Source organism: Pongo abelii, chromosome 5 (genome assembly GCF_028885655.2).
Source record: "Pongo abelii isolate AG06213 chromosome 5, NHGRI_mPonAbe1-v2.0_pri, whole genome shotgun sequence".
Taxonomy (NCBI): domain Eukaryota; kingdom Metazoa; phylum Chordata; class Mammalia; order Primates; family Hominidae; genus Pongo; species Pongo abelii.
Window position 1 is genome coordinate 111,250,002 of NC_071990.2, and position 25,360 is coordinate 111,275,361.

Genomic DNA, 25,360 nt, shown 5'->3' on the forward strand with positions numbered 1-25,360 from the left:
GTCCACCTGACTTCTAGACTAGAGAGCCAGGGTAAACACAATATTCCTGGCATTTCACCTTCCAATGCCCCACAATTCACATGAAATGTCATCTTCTTTCTGTAGGAGACAGCATGGAAGAGGAAGACTCTGTCTAAAAAAAAGAAAAAAAAGGAAAGAAAGAAAAAAACAAAAAGAAAAGAATCTTAACCTGGAAGAGATATTAAAACACCAACTAATCCATATCCGATTTTTGTAGATTAGCAAACTTACCTGAAAAAGGTAAGAAACTTCTCTAAGTTCACAAAATTAGTGGCAGAGATGAGACTAGATTTTGTCTTCAGATTTTGCATCTATTGATTGCTCTACGGTATTTTTGTCAGTATACATATTTTAATTTTTTATTTCAAGTTTCTGGGGTACATGGATAAGTGATTTGGTAGTGATTTCTGGGATTATGGTACACCCATCACCTGAGCAGTGTACACTACACCCAGTATGTAGTCTTTTATCCCTCAGCCCCCTCCCACCCTCTTAATCTGTTACTGTTTTTTATTATTATTTTGTAGAGATGGGGTCTCCCTATCTTGCCTGCCCAGGCTGGTGTCGAACTCCTGAGCTCAAGCAATCCTCCTGCCTCAGCCTCCTATTACAGATGTGAGCCACTATACCCGGCCTTGTTACTGTTTTTAAGTCTATTTTGTATTCTTGACAAATTGGCCTCCCAAATTTCACAATACCCTAAAAGATTTTCAATGGTATTTTGAAGCTCCAAATAATGTTCCTCAATTCCCAGATGACTACTTCCTTCAATAAATATTTACAGATTACATATTATGGTTAAAATATAGAAAGTGAAAGGAATAGAAAAGAAGTAAAATAGCTTCACCATCCAGCAGCTTACAAAATAATCAGGAAGCAAAAATATGTAACAGAAAATGTAAAACAATAAAAATGAACATATAGCTCAGGTCTAAAGTAGACTAAGGTAAATTATTATGCATGTAGAGAGAATGAAATCAAAACAAGCTAGAGGTTAAAGGAAGACAGTAATTTAGACCTGTTCTGTCCAATAAATTAACCAGCTAGCCAAAAGTTGCTAAATTAAAACGAAGTAAATAATTTAAAAATCAGGTCCTCAGTCACACTAGCCACATTTCAAGTGCTCAATAGCCATACTGGACAGGGTAGTTACAGAACACTACCTTCAATGCAGAAAGTTGTACTGGACAGCACTGACGTCCACCACAACTAAAAACGGCACAGAGAGAGGATATTTTAAGTCGAGAATAAGAGAGGAAAAATAAGGACACTTGCTTGAAAGGAAAACAGAAGCAGGAATAAAAGATTTTTTAAAAAAGCAATCAAATTGAAGATTTTGAACTTTGGTGGTCAACAAGGAACAAATAAGTCTTCTTAAAAAGGAGTAAAAGGGCTGGGCATGGTGGCTCACGCCTGTAATCACAGCACTTTGGGAGGCTGAGACGGGCAGATCACCTTACATCAGGAGTTCGAGACCAGCCTGGCTAACATGGTAAAACCCCGTTTCTACTAAAAATACAAAAAATTAGCCAGGCTTGGTGGCACGAGCCTGTAATCCCAGCTACTTGGGAGGCTGAGGCAGGAGAATCACTTGAATCTGGGAGGCGAAGGTTGCAGTGAGCCAAGATCACACCATCGCACTCCAGCATGGACATCAAGAGTGAAACTCTGTCTCAAAATAAAAGAGTAAAAGAGGACAAACATTTGATCTTAAAAAGATTTTAATGTGTATTATGGAGTAAATGTGGAATGACTAGGGAGAGTAAACCACTGGGTCATAGGGTATATATACACATACATACACACAGCTTTAGTAAATATTGTCAAATAGTTTTCAAAGTGCTTGAGCTAATTTATACTCCCATCAGCAACTTACGAGAGTTCCAGCTGTTTGACATTCTTGGTAACACTTGGTATTACACACCAGCAATTTGAGGTTCCAAGCAAAACTAACCACATTTCATTCTAAAGTTTCATCTAGTCTACTAAAATTTTTAATTTCCAAAACCTTTGGCCACAAATAATTATAATAAAATATTAAATGTATTACTCTTGACTGAATCCTTTCTAGGAAATAAACAAGGTGGAGACAAAAGCATCCTACATGTTATAAAAACAGTTATTGCCTACATTCTGTAACATAAGAATTCTATAAACTCAAGAATTCCAAGATTGGTCTAAACAACAGGATCAACAAAATGCACACTTACATTCATTCATCTCTCGCACAAGTTTAATAAAGTAATAGTAATTTTTAAATACTACTTTACATTTGTAGACATACATGAAATCACAATATTAATCACAATTTTGAGTGAACTTAAAAAACTTACAAAATCACCTCTATTATGTTTAATTTTTAGCTACATCCTCACCTTTCTACTGTTTCTTAACATCATAGATGAAAGAAAATAAACAAATATAGAAGTGGTAAGTATATTATTATCTTAGTTCTATTTCCCCACTGGACATGGAAATGCTATGCCAAATCAAATCAGTGAGAAAAATCAACTTACACCTTATTTGGGTGTCACAACCATCCCATTATATGCACATATTATTATATATTTTTGTCCTGTTTTTAGGAAAAAAAGCATATAAACTTTATTCAGGTATAAGTGAAGCACAACATACAGCATATGGCAGGCAGAATTCTAAGATGGCTGCATGATATCCAGTCCCTAGCACTATTCTTATGATTATATTACATGTTAAGAGAGGTTTTAAAGACATAATTATGGTCAATTATCAGCTGACCTTAAAATTGGGAGATTTTATGGGTGGGCTTAACCTAATCATATGAGCCCTTTGAAAGTTGAGCTTTCTCCAGCTGACAACGGAGAAAGGAGGCAAAGATGTGAAGCATGAGGGAGATGTGGCAGCTACTGCTGGCTTAAAGATGGAGGGAACCTGAAAGCAGTTCTAGGAGCTAGAAACCTTTTTCTGACATCCAGGGAGAAGACAGGAACCTGGAAACCAGGAATGATAATATTAAATCCAACAAAAACTTACTCTGGCTAACTACTCTCCTTAAGTTGGGATTCTGTTATTATTTCATATATGTCTGTATTATCAAAATTCTTCTAAACTTTCATTTTGTCTTCACAGTCCAACAGAAACAATTCACAATACATTGAAGAATTATATCCATCAGGAAAAATAGAATCTGCCTCTGTACTTATCAGATATTAAAAGAGAAGCTTAAGATTGTACAACTACCAGGAACTTGAATGAGCTTGTAAGCTGATTGTTCCCCAGAGCCAACAGAAAAGAACTGTAGCCATCAGTGCCATGATTTTGGACTTTTGAGTCCCTATGCAGAGAATCCAGCCAAGCCTACTCATACTTCTGACCTACAGGACTATAAGATAATTACTAGAGATGTTTTAGCCTGCTAAATGTGTGGTAATTCCTTAAGCAGTGAAAGAAAACTAATGCATTGCACATACTGGTGTAAAATTTGATTAGGTTTAAAACAGTTTTAACATGGCTTAATACTGTGAAATCATCACAATCATCCCCCAAATTTTCTCCTTTGTAATCCCTTCCTCCTCTCATGTTTCCAAGGACCACTGACCTTTCTGTCACCATAGATTAATTTGCTTGTTGAATTCTATATAAATGGATTCACAGAGTAGTAACTATTGTCTGCCTTATTTTGTTCAGCCTAATGATTGAGATGATTGAGATTCATCCATGTTGTTGCACTGGTTTATGGAAATTTGGGTAATATTCCAGTTTTGATTATTATAAATAAAGTAACTTATGAACATTTTATACAAGTCTCTATGTGGAAATGTTTTTGTTTTTCTTGGGTAAAAACTTAGCAGTGGAATGGTTGGGTTATATGTTTAGCTTTGTAAAAAACTACAAAATTGCTTCCCAAAGCAGTTTAACCATTTGACATTTCCACCAACAGAGTTCTAGGTGAAGATAGGGAGCCAGGAAATAATGGCAAAACAGTTTAACCAAATCTACTGTTGTGGTTTCTGTTCCAGTTTGACCTTATGGCAGATAAAAATAACTAGCTGTACAATGTAATGATAAACTGACATTTTGAGTCCAAAAAGAAAGTTTAAGACTGATTTAATAAGAGCCCTAATATTTAAAAGAAGCCATAGATTAAATCAATCTATGTTGATTTCTCACTGTATCCTCACCCAAACTTGGCATAGTCAACCTTTTTAATTTTAGTCAATCTACTGCATGTACAGTGGTATCTCATAATTTTAATTTGCATTTTTCTATCCTGCTTAAAGCTAACACAAGACTGGACACGGTGGCTCACATCTGTAATCCCACTTTGGGAGGCTGAGGTGGGAGGATCGCTTGAGCTCAGAAGTTCGAGACCAGCTTGGATAACATAGACCTGGTTTCTACAATGTGCTGCTACATTCCAGCTTGGGTCAGCTTGGGTGACACAAGACCCTGCCTCAAAAAAAAAAAAAAAATGCCAACAATAGGAAAACTTGGATTTGTGTGTGTCTGGTAATTTGAGGTTTATGCTATAAGCCTGGATTTAAAAACACTCAATTAGAATGAATAGAATATTATAAAACATTTGATAAGAGGGACTGTGCTTGTATTTAAATGTGACAATAATATACATAAGTTTGTTTTAAGTAGGGAGAAGAAGAGTTGAGGATACATTTGGAGTGAAAAATTAGAGGGATTTCTTTGAGTTCCAAAAGTAAATTTCAGGAGAAGTTGTGAACTCTTTTCTATATCTGAAACATGTTAGAGGAAGTGAGGTTCTACAAATTATTTGAATGATGGCAAGGAAGATGGACTCACAGGCTGAGACTTAGGTCTCTTTTCTCTAAGTTTACTTTTTTCCAACATAATTTTCAACGTTTTTATTTTGTGGTCTATATACCTAATATAATACAATATCATATGGATTACAATGATGTGAATGAACACTCCTAAAGAACATTCTAAAGTATCTGACAATATCATATAGAAACACAGGACTTAAAAATAGCTTTTAATATCAAAATGGAAGAGGATGAAGCAAGTAATTTATTGATTTCCTTTAGAAAAGAATTCTAAAGGTAATACCTAAAATATATTAATACAGGCATGGTTTGAGCCAGGACAGTAACTGCATATTATAAAAAAGTACCTTAAGAGAAAGATATAAGTAGAAAGTTCCACAAAATTTCACTTGATTGAATTTCCATACAGAAGCAATGAGGATAAAAACTGTTCCCTAGACTTCACAATTTATCCATTGTTATAAACATTTTAATAAACATGATTATAAAGATTATAAACTTTTCTGTTGATTAATAAAATTAACTATCCTAACTATACACCTGAATATAATTACCTTTGATTGATATTTTACTTTATATAGGAACAAACAAACATACCACAAATTTGGAAATATTGCAACAGAGTCATTTGAAGATTTTAAATATTTTTCAGCCATGGTTTATAACTTTATTGTACTAAAAAAAAATCAGTGAATTTGGATAAAAATTGAAATGCAAAGACTAAAAGGATCCAAAGCCTGGATCTCATGTAAAGCTGTCCTTGGTAAAAGTCAGGCACACGTAAAAACTTCTGCTAAGAACATCCTAATGCCAAATAAGATATAAAAGGACATAATATGCTGAAAATATAAATAGGACAGCTAGTATTAATGAAATAGATACTTCTGAAAGAGACACCTTCACAATGGATGACTTCCAGCTAGGGCATTCAAAAGTAATGAACCAGGTGCTCCTAATACCCTGAAATAATCAGACTCTTTACATATTTTCAGTTTTGTCTATGGAGTAAATCAATATAGATTTACTTAATCTATAGTTCTCTCTAAGTATCAGGGCTCTTACTAATTCAGTAACTCTTAAGCATTATTTTTGGCCTCGATATACCAATATACCATCACAATGTACACATAAGTATGCTTTTTATCTGCTATAAGCACAAACTGGAACAGAAACTAAAAAGGTAGATTTGGTCAAACTATTTTGCCATTATCATTTCCTGGCTTGGAATGAGATTAAGAGAGTTCTTTGAAAGCAAATCTAGGATCAATAGCTTAAAGTGATGAGACGACATTTAATTTGAACACAAAAAAAATCTTTTTATATCAGACATTTCCAATAAGGAAATTATTTGCCTCTAGAAGAGATTACAGGTTGGACTACATTATTTCTAAAGTGCCTTCTTGTTTACAATCTTACATAATATAAAAGGAGAATCTTAGGGAATGAGGAACCCTCACATGAGCTTCTTTGACCCCAAGATAAAATAAGTGAATAATTCACTCAGGTGACTTGTCTGAGTCAATGTTAACTCCATAAGCATAGCAATTTTTTTTAAAAAAGATATGATTCATGTTGGAGTTAAGAGTGAAGATTAGAACCAGCTACTATTCTATTTAGAATGGATGTCTACTTTCTTCCCTGTCTAGCTCAATCCAATTAATCCTTCAATGTCCTGAATGAATCCTTCCTTTGCCATGAAAATCTTCTTAATATACCCAGTTCATGGTGAGTTAGTCCTTCCTCTGAATTCAGAGTTCTATTTTCTATGCTAGTAATTATTATTATTAACCAAATAGCCACTTACTGCATTGTGATCTTTCTTGAATTGTTTCTTACACTATTTCAGTTTTCCATGCTTAATATCTTATCTATTCAGTCATACCATAAGCTCCCTGAAGACAGGGATCATATCTTATATTTCTCTGTATGTCCCATAGCAACTAGCAGCATTTTGCGTTTTGACTATTCAGAATTAGTTGAATAAGAACAGAAAATTACAGATTACTTTAAAAACTGGGGAAGGCAAATTTGGTAGACGCAAGCACAGGAAAAGAAAAAAGAGCAAATAAGTAAAAATAATACACAGGTTAGTAGCTAGAGTCAACCCTGCATTTGGAAAAAACACAAAAATGAAAACAAAAAACAGTCTGTTGAGTTAAAGACAGTAAGGTTCTAGACCAAGCTCCATGCATATTTAAGGTGAGAACCATTGATACAGGGGATAACCGTGTGACACTGCCAGAATCTGAGAAAAGGAACATTATCACTGAAGTGAAGTGACATTACAATATTTTTTCCACACCTTTACTTTTATCTTTTGGCACCTGATACGGGTCTTCAAATAGCAACTCCAACTGGCACCAGATGGTACCTGTTGGAGCCTAATGCCGGGCTATGGCCAGCAAACCAAATAAATATCACTATTCATGAGACACAGTTAGAAGTTGAGCATCCCTTATCTGAAATGCTTGGGACCAGAAGTGTTTCCAGTTTCAAAACTATCTGAATACTGCATACATGTAATGAGATCTCTTGGGGATAGGACCCAAGTTTAAACATGAAATTCATTTATGTTTCATATATACCTTATACACATGGCTTGAAGGTAATTTTATGTAACACTTTAAATAATTCTGTGCATTAAAGTGGTTTTAAGTACCTAGATGTGAAATTTTCCACTTGTGGTGTCATGTTGGTGCTCAAAATGTTTCGGATTTTGGAACATTTCAGATTTTGGATTAGGGATGCTCAACCTGTACCTAGGGAAGCATCTATTTCTTTAGCATAGCTCTAAAAGAACAATGGCTTCAGCAATTTTTCAACTCCTATTTAGTATTAAAATAACCTTTTACATTCAAAAATACCATCTTGAAAGTTTTATCTAGTTAGAATAAGTCTAATTTAAAAACAGAATATACACTTTCATCATACACAAAATTATATTAAAAATGTTATACTTGTTACATCACAGTAAAAAACAGTATAGTAAGAAAAACAGCTGATTTAAAATCAAGTGTCTAATGAAAACTATGAGCAAGGAAGAATAATATGTTAGCTAACTGCTGAACAGACTAAAAATAATGGGAAAACGAGATATAGGACTCTTTTAAGAGCACTTATAATTTACCACTGAAGAACTGATGAGGATTCGGGTTTTAGACTGTTGGTAGCTGGAAACAAGAGAAGAAAAATCATTAGATACGGAATAAGAAAGGTTTTGAGCCTAGGAGAGTGTGCTACCTTTAACAGAAATGAAAAAATTTAGAAGCTGGTTCCAAACCTATTGTAAAACCACCAATGTTTTCTAATCCTGTCCCTACACACTTAATTTTTAAATGCAGAAGATGCTTTCAAGACCATTCCACTTTTATTAGTATATAACTTTTGAAGCAGAAATGAGAAGTAGCTTTAAATTGACACCTGCTATCAGGAGTTGCTGTTGAGATACATTACTTCTTAATTTTATCTTGAAGATTTTAACGATTTTGCAGCCATAGCTTCCACTGCAACTTTACTCCAACAGCTATCATCAACAGTTGTTTTAACACGCTGATTTCTCCAACACTGTTTAAAATTGAGAACAAAAATAATATCCAACATTTATTATTCCTTGTTTCTCATACTCAAAGAACTTACCTTTTTCTTTGAATAATTAGAACAATGAAACATGAGGCCTAAGGAGTAATTTAAGCTTAGCCAATTACTTTTAATTATAATAGGAAATGAGAGGATCAATATAGTAAAATCCTCATTAATCAATTCTACCAATTATGAATTTGAAATTATCTCGATGAAATAAATGCAATTCTTGCTTACCCAGAAGTCTGAAACATTTTTTCATTAAAAAAAACTTTACCTATCGCTACTAAAGCCATATCTGACTGGAAAATCTTTAGCTGTTAAAACTAAGGCTCAATAAATCAGAAAGTCCTTTCAAGATGTCTTCCTCTGACTTCTAAGTTCAGAAGATAAAAAAGCAGTATTCTAAATTCATTAATTCAACAAATATTTTAAGTACCTTTTTACTTATGTTATAGTCTTTTACTCATGATGCACTGTTTAACTGTACTAAATAATGTATTACATTTTCTACCAACTAACCTCATTTTACTCATTATCACCATCTTATTTAAAAGAAAACATGTTCTCAGGAGGGAGGAACTAACTAGTCTAAAGTTTCATTTAACTAGCAATGAAACTCATCCAAAAACCTACCAACTGTTGGATAAATTTGGCTATCCCTCTTTCTTCCACATACTGATCCCCTGAATAAGCTCATTATACTCACATGAGCCTCTTAGATAGCAGTGGACCATTCTTCAGTCAAGAGTACCTTATTTTACCAGATTAAACTTGTCCAGATATTTTTACATGGTCAAGATATGTGAGACCTCATTTATCGCACTGTATTATGTTTTCCCTGAAGAAAACTGATAGTATATGTTGCTTTCCATAGCTTTTTTAAAAAACTAAATAGGAATCACCCACTCCTTGCCATTCAGCAAAAAACTGGGGAGAAATTATACCTTTTACAATGAATTATTACAATGATGTTTACATTCCAGATTTCTCACTTACTATGATGAACCATATTACTTTGTACTTTATGAACAAGCTACATGACAGGAAGAACCAAGGCCCAGCCTTAACCTGACCTCTATGAAAGGACCACAATTTCAGCAAAAACCTAATCCCTATAGAAAGCATTCAAATAATATGATTACCCACATATGCAAATAAAGAAAAGAGGTCTAACACAAAACAAAATGGAGGACTTTGTTATCACCAAATGAGTTTAATAAATCTAAAGTTTATTATTAAGCAATTTTGAAAGAGTACAAGTCATAAAATTCAGAATTCTATCTGTATCACTGATATATCTGAAGTATAAACTGGGCACTTCAGTGAATATATTTTAAGAAAATACATTCAATGTACTATTCAAAGAGTAAAAATAATACAAACATATCAAGTATTAATAATTAAGAATAAAAAACTTTCTGTTTTTTGGGACAGGTCCTAGAATATAGACAAATTCTGCTTCTCCTCTCCTACTGTTTGGTAGACTCTTCTGAGAGTCGACTCTGACCTAATCACAACTTAACTTTTTCATTATTCAGCATTCTCAAAACAAGCAACATATAAATTAAGATTTGTCACGCAGACAACGTATTTCTTGCTTCAAAAGGCATAAAGGAAAAGATAGAAGCAGACACATCCTATAAGGTTAATATCATCCTAATGCAAAACTAGATAAAGACAAGGCAAAAAAAAAAAAAATCCAAAAAACTAAAGGCCAATATCTCTCATTAACAAAAATGCAAAAATCCTCAACAAAATATTAACAAATCGATTCCAACAATGTGTAAAAATAATTACATACCAGGACCAAGTGAGATTCATCCTAGATATGCAAGGCTGGTTCTACATACAAAAATCTATTAACATAATTTATGATATCAACAGGCTGAAGAAGAAAAGCTTGCATGATCTTATCAAAAGATACTGGAAAAGCATTTGACAAAAAACAATGCCCATTCATTACTAAAACTCTCTGCAAAATAGGAATAAAAGGTAACTTCCTCAACTTGAAAAGAAGATTTACAAAAAACCTACAGCTAACATCATACTTAATGGCAAGAAACTACAACCTTTCCTGCTAAAGTCAAGAACAAGGAAAGGATGTTCCCTCTTACAATATCACACCAAAAGTCTTAGTTAATACAAGAGAAGAAAATAAAAGTATGCTGATTGGGAGGGAAGAAATAAAACTGTCTTTGTTCAAAGATGACATAATTGTCTACATAGAAAATCTGAAAGAATCAACCAAAAAACTCTTGGAACTAGTAAGCAATTACAGCATGGATACAAGATTAATACATATAAGTCAACTGCTTCCCAACATCTTAACAATGAATACGTGATATCTGAAATTAAAAACATAATAACATATGTTGCAAGCCCCACAAAATGAAATAAGCATAAATCTCATAAAATTTGTACAAAATCTATATGAGAAAAACTACAAAACTCTGACGAAAGAAATCAAAGAACTAAATAAATACAGAGATACTCTGTTTGTGGACAGTTTCTCATTTGGGGCTGCTATAATGAAGTACCACAGAATAGCCATCTTATAAATGACAGAAATTTATTTCTCACAGTTCTGGAGGCTGGAATTCTATGAGACTAAGGTGCTAGCATGGTCAGGTTCTAGTGAGAGTCCTGTTCCAGGCTGTAGACTTCTTGTTGTGTTCTCACATGGCAGAAAGCTCCAGAGAGTGCTATGGGGACTTTTTTATAAAGGCACTCATCCATGAGGACTCCACTCTCATGATCTAATAATCTCCCCAAAGTCCTATCTCCTAATACTATCACATTGTTAGGATGTCATCATATGAATTTGGGGGTGGGGGATGGGGACATATATTCAGTCCATAACAGACAAGAAAACTCAATATTGTCAAGATGCCAGTTCTTCCCAACTTGATCTGTAGATTCAACACAATCCTAATCAAAATTCCAGCAAGTTATTTTGTGACTATCAACAAACTGATTCTAAATATTACAGAGAGTCAAAAGACCCAGCAGAGCCAACACAATATTGAAGGACTGACACTATGCAACTTCAAGACTTACTATAAAGTTACAGTAATCAAGACAGTGTAGTTTTGGAGAAATAGAAAAATAGTTCAATGAAACTGAATGAAGAGCCCAGAAACAGACCCGTGCAAATAGTCACTGATCTTTGACAAAGAAGCAAAGACAATACAAATGAGAAAAGACAGTCTTTTCAACAAATGATGCTGGAATTGGACGTCCACATGCAAAAAACTGAATCTAGACACAGACCTTACACACTTCACAAAAATGAACTCAGAATTGATTATAAATCTAAACATAAAATCCAAAACTATAAAACTCCTAGAAGGTACCATAGCAGAAAATCAAGATGACTTCGGGTTTGAAGATGACATTTTAAATACAACACCGAAGGCACAATCCATGAAAAATAATTAGTAAGTTGGACTTTATTAAAATTTAAAAATTCTGCTCTGTTAAGATAATGTTGAGAGAATGAGAAAACAAGCTACAGACTGGGAGAAAATATTTGCAAAAGACTAATAAAAGACTGTTATTCAGAATATACAAAAAACTCTTGAAATTCAACAAGAAAATGAACAACTTGATTAAAAATTGGGAAAAAGTTCTCACCTCAACAAACACTTCACCAAAAGAGATACACTGATTGCATGATTGCAAATAAGCATATGAAAAGATGCTCAACATCATGCATCATGTGTCAGTAGGGAACTGCAAATTAAAACGAGATATTGCTACATGCCTATTAGAATGGCCAAAATCTAAAACACTGGCAATACCAAATGATGGAGAGAATGCAGAGCAAGAAGAACTCTCATTCGCTGCTATTGAGAATGCATAATTGGAAGACAGTTTGGCAGTTTCTTATAAAATGAAACAAATTCTTACCACACAATCCAGCAAAAACATTCTTTGGTATTTACCCAAAGAGGTGAAAACTTATGCCCATACAAAAATCTCAACGTCGATGTTTTAGCAGTTTTATTCATAACTGCCGAAACTTGGAACCAACCAGTATGTCCTCGAGTAGGTGTAAAATAAAGTGTGGTACACCCAAATAATGGAATATTCAGCGCTCAAAGAAATGAAATATAAAGCCATGAAAATACATGGGAGGAACCTTAAATGCATATTACCAAGTCAAACAAGTGAATTTGAAAAGGCTACATACCCTATGATTCCAACTACATGACATGATAGAAAAGGCAAAACTATAGAAAAGATTAGTGGTTTCCAGGGGTTAGAAAGGAGAGAGGATAAATTGGCAGAGTACAGATTTTTGGGCACTGAAACTATTCTGTATCATACTAAAATGGCAGACACGTGAAATTACACATTTCTCGTATCAAAACCCATCAAATGTACAACACCAAGAGTGACCCTGCTATAAAATATTAACTTTGAGTGATTTATCAACGTAAGTTCATCAGTTGTAACAAATGTACTATTCTGGTACAGAATGTTAATAGGCTATACATATGTGGGGTCAGAGAATATATGGGAACTCTCTGTACTTTCTGCTCAATTTTGCTATGAACATAAAACTGATCTAAAAAATAAAAGTATCTTAAAAAAGAAGTTGGAAGATGTGAATGTACTTAATGCCACTGAACTATATACACTTTCAAATGATTAAAATTGTAAATTTTAACTCGTGTGTATCTTACCACAATTTTTTAAACGTCATAAAAGAGTTCTAGCAACATTAGGAACTAAGAAGGTATTCTATTCAGATGTCTGTTGCCTTTCTATCTTTTCTCACTCTACCTACCTGACCTTTTGCCTCTCCTTTGAATTCATCTATTTTATAAACATGATCATTTAAGAATGTATTCCCTTTAAAGCAATACTTTTTTATAATATATTATTATATAAAGCAAAACTTTTTCTAACTACTTCTTTCTGACATGGATCTTCTGTACCAGTGAAAGTGTGGTCCTTAAATCAGCATCAGCAGCATCAACATCAACTAGGAACTTGTAAGAACTGCATATTTTGGTACCACCCCTGAACTTCTGAATCAGAATCTGCTTTTTAACAAGATGCATGATAAAGTCTGAGTATAATGTTCTAGAAGCCTTAGTTCTCGTGCACCCTTCTAGCTCCCTTTATGTTCCTGGCAAGATGCATGAATTCCAGGAATAAAGGAAGCAAAGCACAAAAGTCAAATAGATATGTACAGTTTTTGTAAAAGGAGAAGGGGTAAAAATGCAGTAGTGCAAAGTTATATTTTAAAGATGTCAAGGATACAGATGGGAAAACAGAATCATTCATGAAAGAATCAGTGATACACCAAGCCAAAATACGATAAGCCATTTATTCTATATTATTTAGGGAATAAAGGAAATGGAAAAGCAGATGAATGCTTATGAAAAAGAAACAGTGTCTTGGATCAGGAAACCAGGGAGAAAAAAGACTAAGAAGAGAGTTTACCAATTAAAAAAAAAAAAAAGCCCTACAATAATTCTCCTAATCTGAGTCCTCATTTTGACCAAAATATTTCTGAACTCTTTTACCCTGAAAAGATTTTAAATGTTTTAAAAATATCAGTGGTATTCCCCAAATTACATTTACACACCAAAGTATAGTCTTTACAAAGACTATCCTGAAGACAATGAGAACAGTTAGCTTACTCATTTTATAGAAAGCAAGGCTCAAAAAATGACCAGGGACACCAGAAAGTCAACATGAAATGAAAGGTCTTTCAGTTTTAGCGTTACATTCATTAAAATAATAAATTAATATTGGTATTTTATACTCTAGCAATGGATGAGACTTTTTAATTTACTGTGTCCTCAAGCAAAAATATTGCTAGTTGTATTTAATCTGTAAAATTTAAAAGCAGAGTAGATAAAATAGCAGTTAAAGGTAGACAAAATAGCAGTTAGGAGTACAGAGTCTGACCAAAGATCAGATGGGTTTGAATCTTGGCTCTGCCATTTACAAACTGTGCAAAGAATCTTAACTTCTCCATCCCTCTGTGGCTAGTCCTGCCTTCTTTGGCTGGCTGTTTATGAGGATTAAATAAGAAACAATGATTAGCATAAAGCCTGGCACATAGCACACAAAACTCAAAAATGTTTATTTTTTTGTGTGAAAAAAAAAATTTAAAGTATTTCTTAAAGCAGAATCTTCCAAGGATAAAGGGCTACCCTATCTTAATATAACTGGAGTTGCAGTCATGAGTTTCAGTCAGCGATGGACCACATATATGATGGTAGTCACATAAGGTTCTAAGGGAACTAAAAAAAATTCCTATCACCTAGTAACACTGTAGCCATCATACAGTGTTAGCCATCATACACAATGTAGCCATCATACATAATGGAAAGCATTACTCACATATTTGTGGTGATACTGAAAAAAAAAATAACCCTACTGTGCCGCCAGTTACATAAAAGTATAGTTACATAATACTTGATAATAATAAACTACTATATTACTGGTTTATTTATCTACTATCCTATACTTTTTATCATTATTTTAGACTGTACTCCTTCTACTTATTTTTTTTTGCAAAGTTAGAAAGAGCCTTGGGCAGCTCTTTCAGGAGGTATTCCAGAAGGCACTGTTATCATAGGAGATGACAGCTCCATGCTTGTTACTGCCTCTGAAGACCTTCCAATGGGACAAGATGTGGAAGTAGAAGACAGTGATATCAATTATTCTGACCCTGCGTAGGCCTAGGATAAGGTGTGTGTTTTGGTATTAGTTTTTAACCAAAAAAAGCTTTTAAAAATTTAAAAATAAAAAAGGCTTATAGAATATAAAGGAAGAAAATACTTTTGTACAGCTGTACAGTTTGTGTTTTAAGCTGCCAAAAGTCAAAAAGTTAAAAAATTAAACATTTATAAAGCAAAAATGTTACAGTAAGCTAAGGTTAATTTATTACTGAGGAAATTTTTATAATAAATTTTGGTGTAACCTAAGTATACAGTGTTTATAACAACTACAGTCACATACAGTAATGTCCTAGGCCTTCCCATTCATTCATTCACCACTCACTCACTGAGTCACCCAGAGCAACTTCCAGTCCTGTAAGCTCCATTCATAGTAAGTGCCCTATATAGGGGTAATATTTTTAATCTCTTATATTAATACCATATATTTACTGTACCTTTTCTATATTTAGATGTTTAATATCTTCATAAATACTTACTATTGTGTTAACAACTGCCTACATTATTCAGCACAGTAACACGTTGTACAGGTTTGTAGCTTAGGGGCAATAGGCTCTACCATATAGCCTAGGTGTACAGTAGGCTATACTATCTAGAATTGTGTTAAGTACAGTCTATGATGTTCACACAATGACGAAATTGTCTAACAATTTCTCAGAACGCATCCTTGTCATCAAGCAACACATGACTGACTGTGTTGCATACTATATGCAGACTACATGATTCCACACATATAAAGTTTTAGAAAATGCAAACTAACCTACAGTGACAGAAAGTAGGTTAATCATTGCTTAGGGAAGGAGTGAGGGTTTGTAGACACAGAAGGGAGAGGTAGGATACAGGGATTATAAAAAGAACTAAGAAACTTTTTGGGGTTCATTATTTTGATGTCATGATAGAGTGTATCCATAAATCAAAACTCATCCAATTGTACAGTTTATTACATGTCAATTGTATTTCAATAAAGCTTTCAAAAATCCACTTAATCAAATAGCATTAACTATTCCAACTAAAGACAATAATCACATACTATAAAATGCTTATTTTCTACTGCCTATTCACAAAAAAAACTGATTTAAACTTAGTAATATTAGACATAAGCTTTAAAATATATAAAAGAGTACAGTGCCTAGCAACAATCTACAACTATAAAACAATAGATGAATTGGGTTATTAGGCATTTGTAATTTGTCTATGTCAAAGTCAAAAATTTCTCCACAGAAACCATTTCACCCAGTGGCGAAGTTCCAGGCCAGTTTCCAAATCCTATTTAAGCAGTAGGAATTAATTATCCTTCCTTTCTTCTGTATCATCATTTTTCCCTCTTCTGAATCACTTCCATTGGCATAGAGACATGCTATAATTTCACCCATCTTAAAAAAAAAAAAGCAACCACCACCACCACCACCAAAAACTTCTCTTGATCCCACTTCTCCCTCCAACCACTCCTCTCCCAATTTCTGTTCTCCTTTACGGCAAAATTTCTTGAATGAGTTATCTGATTTCTCTCTTCCAATTCTCACTAAAATCTGTCCTGTTCAGGCTTTCATTCTCAGCACTGTGCCAAACCACCTCACCAAGGCCGGTTATCTGTTATAGCCAATGGTTAATTCTCAGGCCTCTTCTCACTCAAACTATTAACAGCATCTGATACAACTCAACTGCGATTCACTCCTTTAAACGCCTACTTAAGTTGACTTCCAGGGCACCTCAAGTTCTTGGCTTTTCTCCCACCTCCTTCTCAGTCTCCTTTGCTAGTGCATCCCTTTCTTTATCTTCTGTACCTCTAATTCTTTGAGGACTCCAGGACTTAGTCCTTGTACCTTTTCTCTTATTTTTATCTAAGCTCACTTCATTAGTAATCTCATTCATATTATGTTTTCTTAAGATGAGATACATCTATAACTTACATGTTTCACTATAACCCGCAAATAAGGTCAACTATAGATAATTCTACTAATATTCGGTGAGGTAGCTACAAATAAAAAACAAATTCAAATAGAAACAACATAATTAAAAATAAGTGACTTAATTTTCAATAAATCATCACCATCTTTCTGTAGTTTAAGTTCAACATTATTGGTATAGTCACTTAAAATTCAAAATAATAAAGCTAAATTGATGATAACCAAAACAAATATTTATTGTTTATTCTAGTCATTGATTACATTGGAAACATTTACATACCACACTGTGTATTTAATGGAAAATGTAAATCATGATCTTGTCTATGGTCCTAGTTCCCTAGTCTTAAAATTTAACAGTAGCATCTTATGTTAATATAGACTTGTTCCAAAAGCCCTTTTATAACAATTATCTCTTATACCTCAAATAATATTTAATTAGAATAGTAAAATAAATACTATTTTCACCGCACTTTCTGGTCCTAACATGACCTCTCACATAACAGTTAATAACGAGTGAATTTAATTAAAATTGTTGAGGAACTGATAAATCCATCCCTACTATACGAAATACATATTGAAATTCACGTTTAACTGATAAGAAGTCATTAATGTCATCTTTCTGTACTTAGTATAGCATTACCAAAAAATTTACATTTTCTTTTTAATGCTAATGAATGAAATTAAGTTCTGTATGTACAAATCCACTGAAAGACATGCTCTATTTCATTTCCTTCTGTGATAGTGAAAATGTTGATTTTTATGATGTTAACACTATCTATTGTATATGAGATATGCAGTTGTGCACTGCCTCTATCACAATGAAAAAGACTTGCTTTTGCAAGCAAGAAGAATACATTTTAAAATACAGGAATCAGTAGCAATACATAACCACCTTCATCCCTCCAAGATTTCCACTTCAAATGATGTGGCTTTACTACTTGCCAAGCCTAGAGCAACTGTTAGAAGTATATAGACAAGAGCAAGGCTTTTAAAACTGGACCCCATCTCTCTTAAGGACTCCACTGCCAGTACTTCCAGTCCTGAGGAGTAGCACCTTTCCTTCCACTACTAAGCACATCAAGTGTCTGTGCACAGACTTTTTAAATAGTTCTACCTATGACATCTCCATCTCCGAAGTGTCTCTTTCTGACATGAATATTCTACCCTATCCATTCATTGCCTCATTATTAGAAAACAACTTTGTCCTTACCAAGTTCCTGCAATCCTGTCATTCTCCTCTACTTTCAAAACCATCAACACACTTTTGCTTTGCTTCCCTTCCTACTCACTAGCATCTCACATTCCTCTTCAGAGATCTGGCCAGACCACAAGGTCTTATCCCCTGTCCCAAGAGAACAGTCATATTAAGAATGCAACACATTATATCCTTTGATCACACCTTCAGCATCCTCTTCTGTCTCTCCTTTTTCTTTCCACTAAATGTTAGGCATCAACAGTTTTGTTATACCTAGTTCTTTCTACACTTTCTCCTCTTCATAAATCCATCACTGCCAGATCTTTAACCATCAATTCTAAATTACTTACACAAACTTAAACAATCAACCCTAACAGTCCTGACAATATATACTCCTGTGCTATCAGTCTGCCAGACAGCTCCACAGGGACATCTCACTAATTCAAATTCAAAATATCCAAAATCAAATTCATTATCCATCATTCCCCACTCCCCCCCCACCAAAAAGGAAACTTACTCATTCTTTGGGCTTCTCTATTTCTAGTAACAGCACCAAATCACTTAGGATTTGAGATCATCTTTAAATTAAAGCAAAGTACTGGATTCTCCATTAATCAGTTCAGTCAACTTTCAAATGTATGCAAATTGCTGGTAAAATAGTTGCATCTCATCAAAAGGACACAATATACCCATTTTCATTCAACTCCTTTGATGGTACACAAATTTGATACACTGCACATGACTTGAACTCTGAAATCAATCCCCAACACTCACCTCCAGTATCGCGACCTAACAAGTAAATCAAAATAATCCCATTTTTTCATTACATCTAGACGAAGCTTAAGTCAGGGGTAAGCCCCAGGCAGTTAAATTTTAGTGACTATTGTAAAAAAATTCTGTAGTGGTCTATACTTAAAACTTAGTTCCCACCACAAATAATGAGAATCATACTTCTTCACGGGGTTGTTGTGAGGATTAAATCACATACGTAAGGTATTTAGTACAACGCCTAGCATATGCAGGTGCTCAAAATTTTTCCAAAATTAAGAAACCAAACAGCAAATCCATGAAGCTCAGAGATCATCAAGCATGATAAATACCAGAAAATCTACACCTAGGCATGTGATGTTCAAACTGCAGAAAACCAAAGACAAAGAAAAATTTTGAAAGACAGAGAGAAACTACTTTACCTATAGAGGGACAAGGATAAAAATTAGATTGGACTTCTCCTCGGTAATCATACAAAATGAGAGGCAAACTAGGACAACCACTTACCAAACATTTTAAAAAGAAAGAAGTATAACTGATATGCTAAGAGAGGAGAGAAAAGGAAACCATACAAAGTGCTCAATTAAAGTCAGAGCAGAAAAAGGGAGGACATTTTTTGGGGGTGGAGGGGGTGAAACAGAGGTTCCTTCCATCACTCAGACCGGGGTACAGTGGCGCAATCTTGGCTCACTGCAAACTCCGCCTCCCAGGCTCAAGTGATCCTACTACCTCAGCCTCCCAAGTAGCTGGGACTACAGGTGCATGTGACCACACCTGGCTAATTTCTGTATTTTTTTTCGTAGAGACAAGGTTTCACCGTATTGCCCAGGCTGGTGTCAAACTTCTGGGCTCAAGTGATTGGACTGACTCAGCCTCCTAAAGTGTTGGGATTACAGGTGTGAGCCACCAGCCCAGCCAACTTTTTCTTTTTAATGAAACAAAGAACAAGTGCAATGAATAAAAAACAGTTGCAAATACAGTAGATTTTAATACTATTATATCAATAATCACTTTAAATATGAATGGTCTAAATATACCAATTAAAAGATAAGAGACAGAGTAGATTTAAAAAAAAAGATCTAACTATACATTGTACACAAGAAACCCACTTTAAATATAGAAATAGATTAAATGTAAAGAAATGGAGAAAGATATACCATGCTAACATGAGTCAAAATAAATCTGAAGTAGCTGTATCAATTTGAGACAAAGTAGGTTTCTGAGCACGGGAAATTAACAGGGATAAAGAAAGGCATTGCATTACGATAAAGGGGCAAATTGTCGAAGACCTAACAATTCTTAATGTATATGCACCTAACAGAGCATCAAAATGTGAAGCAAAAACTGATAAAACTACAAAGGGAAACATGAACTCATGATCACAGCTGGAGATATCAACATCCTTCTATCGGTAATTAACTGACAGGCAAAAAATCAGTAACAATGCAGTTGAACTAAATACCATCAATCAACTGGATCTAACTGATATTTATATAGTACTTCAACAACAGCAGAATACACATTATTCTCAAGCTCACATAAGTCATTCACTGAGACAGACTATATTCTAGGCCATAAAACACATCTGAAAAAATTTAAAAGAACAGAACTAATAGAGTATATGCTCTCAGACCACAATGCAATTAAACCAGAAAGCAATCTCAGAAAGATAGATGGGAAAATCTCAAAACGTTTGGAGATTAAACATCACACTTCTAAATAACACATGGTTCAAAGTTTCAAGAGAAATTTCTTAATACTTTGTATTAAGTGAAAATGAAAATACAATTTATCAAAATGTGTGGGATACATCAAAAGCAGTGCTTGGTGGGAAATTTATGGCACCAAGTGTATATACAGATGGTCCGCAGTTTATGATGGGGTTATATCCCAATAAACCTATTTTAAGTTGAAAATATCATGAAGTCTGTATTAGAAAAGTAGAAGGATCTATAAAACCATAAAAACCCTAGAAGAAAACCTAGGCAATACCATTCAGGACATGGGCATGGGCAAGGACTTCATGACTAAAACACCAAAAGCAATGGCAACAAAAGCCAAAATAGACAAATGGGATCTAATTAAACTAAAGAGCTTCTGCACAGCAAAAGAAACTACCATCAGAGTGAACAGGCAACCTACAGAATGGGAGAAAATTTTTGCAATCTACCCTTCTGACAAAGGGCTAATATTCAGAATCTACAAAGAACTCAAACAAATTTACAAGAAAAAAACAAACAACTCCATCAAAAAGTGGACAAAGGATATGAACAGACACTTCTCAAAAGAAGACATCTATGCAGCCAACAGACACATGAAAAAATGCTCATCATCACTGGTCATTAAAGAAATGCAAATCAAAACCACAATGAGATATCACCTCACGCCAGTTAGGATGGCAATCATTAAAAAGTCAGGAAACAACAGATGCTGGAGAGAATGTGGAGAAATAGGAACGCTTTTACACTGTTGGTGGGAGTGTAAATTAGTTCAACCATTGTGGAAGACAGTGTGGCGATTCCTCAAGGATCTAGAACTAGAATTACCATTTGACTCAGCAATCCCATTACTGGGTATATACCCAAAGGATTACAAATCATGCTACTATAAAGACAAATGCACACATATGTTTAATGCGATACTATTCACAACAGCAAAGACTTGGAACCAACCCAAATGTCCATCAATGATAGACTGGATTAAGAAAATGTGGCACATATACACCATGGAATAATTAAGGCAGAAATCTATGAAATTGAAAACAGGAAATCAAGAGAAAAAAATGAAACTAAATGAAGATTCTTTGAAAATAACAAAAATTGATAAATTTGTAGTCATGTATTATGATGTACCACACAGGGCTTTTATTTTGGTTTTAAAAAAAATGAGTGCTACTATTCAAAATAGCAAAGATATGGAATCAACCTAAGTGTCCATCAACGGATGATTAAAGAAAATTTAAATGCAAACAATGAAATACTATTCAGCCATTAAAAAGAATGAAATCATCTCTTTTGCAGCAACATGGATGGAACCAGAGGCCATTATCCTAAGTGAACTAACTCAGAAACAGAAAGTCAAATACCCTATTTTCTCATTTATAAGTGGGAGCTAAATAATTTGTATACATGGACATAAAGAGTGGAATAATAGATAATGGAGACTCGGAAGAGTGGAAGGATAGATGGTGTGTGAGGGATGAGAAATTATTTAATGGGTACAATGTATACTATACTAAAAAGCCAGGCTTTGCCACTATGCAATATATCCATGTAACTAAACTGTACGTGTACCCTCTAAATCTATAAAAGTAATTTTAAGAAATGAGTGCTAGTCTTCATCCTCGACTAAAATATAAAATGCTTCACTGTTCCTCCCTTTTCATTTAACCTTTCCATAATTCTCTGGCATAACCTCTAGCACATGCATGTTATAAAAATTTAGCAAATTTAGCAAATTTAGCAAGACGTCCCTATTAAAACAACTAGAAAACAAACTTACTTTTGTAGCATAAGGTGAAAACATAACACACTTGTTTTTTTGGTAAAGGAATCAAACAAGTTATTCCATGCCCTGACACAAAAGCTTTTCTTCTTTTCAAATATGTTAGTCAATGTAACTTTATTGGAGTAGACCTGGCTAGGTTAGGAATAAAGAATGGCTACATGCTGGACTAACTACTATCAAGCACACCAAATTAAAAAAAAAAAAACAAAACTTTGCTGTCATCATCATCCAATAGATGTCACCACACCCAAAATCCACCTCCTTAGAATTCCTTTAGGACCTTTAGTTTAAGAAATGGTACCTTTGCAGCATAAGGGAGTAGGAAAAAAATGGGACTTTGAAATCACACATATCTGTGTTCAAATTCCACCTCCATTTCTATTAGCCATGTAACCTTGAGCAAATTACTTGATCTATGAGAGGACTCAGTTTGCTGTTTGACAAGTACCACAAACACAATTCTAACAGTTTATGCAAAAAGGAGGACTTATGACAGGTAACTAGGATGTCTCTGGAACACAATCTCAGGACCATGGACAAAGGAACTCAAATACAGTCAGGACTCCATGCATCTGTTTCTTTGCACTCTTTGTTCTAGAAGCCCCGGCTTATCTAGCCACAGGGCAAGAAACAAGGCCATTAAGAGTTCCAGAGTTTTGTATCTCACAGCTTCAGCAACTGAAGAGAAAACAAATTATTCAACCTCTGGGCATGGAGGACCCAGGAAAAGTTCTGAGTGACTTGGCTTAGTGCAAGTGTCTAAAACCAGGCCAATAAACCACAGAAATGAACAGAACTGTGATTGGTATCTCTGGCCTCTTCCAAGCCAAAGTGATCTTTATAAAAGACAGATCTGATCCAGTAATTAACCTGATTAAAACTCTTCATGGCCTTCCCCAATAGACTTAAAATCCTTAACCTTGTTAAACCAAGCCTCATGTAGGCCCTCTGCATAGTCTGGCTTCTGTTTACCTCTGCAACCTCATATCAAGTCACAATCCCGCTTACACTAAGCTTTAACTGTTTCACCTGTTCTTTGAATTCTCTTCCTTTTCCACCTAGCTAACTAGTGGAAACTAATCTTGCCTCTAAGAAGCCTCCCCTGACTCCCAATGTAAATCCAGTTCCCTCTTCTTTTCCTTGATAGCATTCACCAAAATTTCTAAGTACAAATGTATTTGTTCGACACCTGTTTTTTACTATACTGTTAACTCCAAGAGAATAGAGACCTATCCTTTTCAGCACCTACTTGGCCCTCAATAATTATGTGCTGATTATGAACTATGAATCACTGGTTTAACAAGGGGGACCCACTAAATGAACCAATTACAAATGAGGGGACGGTAGCAGGCAGGCAGAATTGCTATCATCAAGTTATTAAAATGACTGCTCCAACAGAAACTTACTGGTAAAAGGGGAGATAAAGCAGTTCTGAGACAATCTGGGCTTCTGCTAGGCAGAACAAACAACTTGTTCAATTCAGTTAACCTTTTTCTTCAATTAAATCCTTATAGGGCTATGATAGCAATTAAACAAGATAAATAATAAATGTGACAGCATCTATACAGTATCTTGTACATCTAGCAAGCAAGCAATGTCACTTCTTTTCCTTTTGGACCATGTTACACATTATTTTTGAATATCACTGATCTCCAAATAATTATTAAATACTCCAATGCATATGACAAAAATAGATGTGTTTCATGACCTCTTCCCTCACAGCACCCTGATCTTTCCACAGAGGAACAGAAGGCTTCTCTTTTATTCTGTAGTAATTGCATACACTCAAAATCCATTTAGCTTAAACCAAAAACAGGCACTGGGAACACAAAAATGAAGCAAAGCAAAACAAAACAACCAAACGCTAACAACAAAACTGTCCTCAAGGAGTTCACAGATTCACTTTCTCAATCTGCCTTCAGCTCCATCACAGCCATACCAAAGCTCCACAGCACCCCAGGTAAGGCTGCTACAAATACAAGATACCCCGTACTTTATGAGGCAATAATCCATCTTTACATCTTCATACTCCCACTTCATGACCTCATTCCAATATTTTTTCCTTAAAAAAATTCCATGGATATGATCTTTCCTCAAAGTATAAACAAAATCTACCCTGACTTTACTAATAGCTCAAAATAAGGAAACAAAGGAAACAATCCAAAAGAAAAATCCTGTTTCTTGACAGTGCTGGGAGTTTATTTTTAAAAATTAAACAAAAAACCCATCACAAAAATAACGCCTTTAAGAGACTAAAAAATTTTGCTTCTGAGAACAGGCACGTGTGAAAGGATCAAGACTACTTTCTTTTTCAGAGGTAGGTCCAGAAAGAAGAAATGTCCTCATAAGAGGGACGTAAGCGGTAACTTTAGGGAAAATGAACTCTCAGGAAAAAAAGGGGGTTACACCAAGCTTCGAAGTACCTTAGAATTTCATTTGTAGCTAAAACAGATCTCAGAAGTCATCTACTTCTACCTTTTCATTTTATAATCAACATCTCGAGAAGTAAAGTCACACAGAAGACTGCATTTCCTTCTAATTTTTGTCATGCCCTAACTTCTCGTCCCAGATAATGTAAGCCTATGCCACTCACTGAACTGACAAACAGCCTCCTCTTCAAGTCCACTGGGTGAAAGAGAACAAGTTCCTAATAATGTTGTCATGTCTAACACAAGAGTTACAGATCCTAGCATTTCAAGGTAGATCTGAAACTTATTTTTCCCACAGAAAGATTGTCATACAAATTATTATAGGTATTTTAATATACTTATGCTAATTATTAACATAATTTTATAATTTCTTTAGTATTATTAACATAATCCTATAATTCAGGTATTTTATTATTTAAATAGGCTTTAGTGGGCTGTCTGTGACTCTAACCACTAAGTATACCGTTTCTGA

The 25,360-nt window shown here is 34.5% G+C and overlaps 1 protein-coding gene across 19 annotated transcripts in view; it reads right to left on the reverse strand.

The window, feature by feature from the left end:
- Nucleotides 1-25,360, reverse strand: part of WASF1 (WASP family member 1) — a 78,944-nt gene that overhangs the window by 49,503 nt on the left and 4,081 nt on the right. For 6 of the 19 annotated variants that reach the window (XM_063724695.1, XM_054556927.2, XM_063724701.1 and 3 more), the window contains one exon: nucleotides 8,220-8,363. The exons of 10 other annotated variants lie outside the window; for them this stretch is intronic. The gene's annotated coding sequence lies outside the window, so the exon portion shown is untranslated. 3 more of the 19 variants (XM_063724700.1, XM_063724693.1, XM_063724696.1) reach the window with 2 other exon arrangements.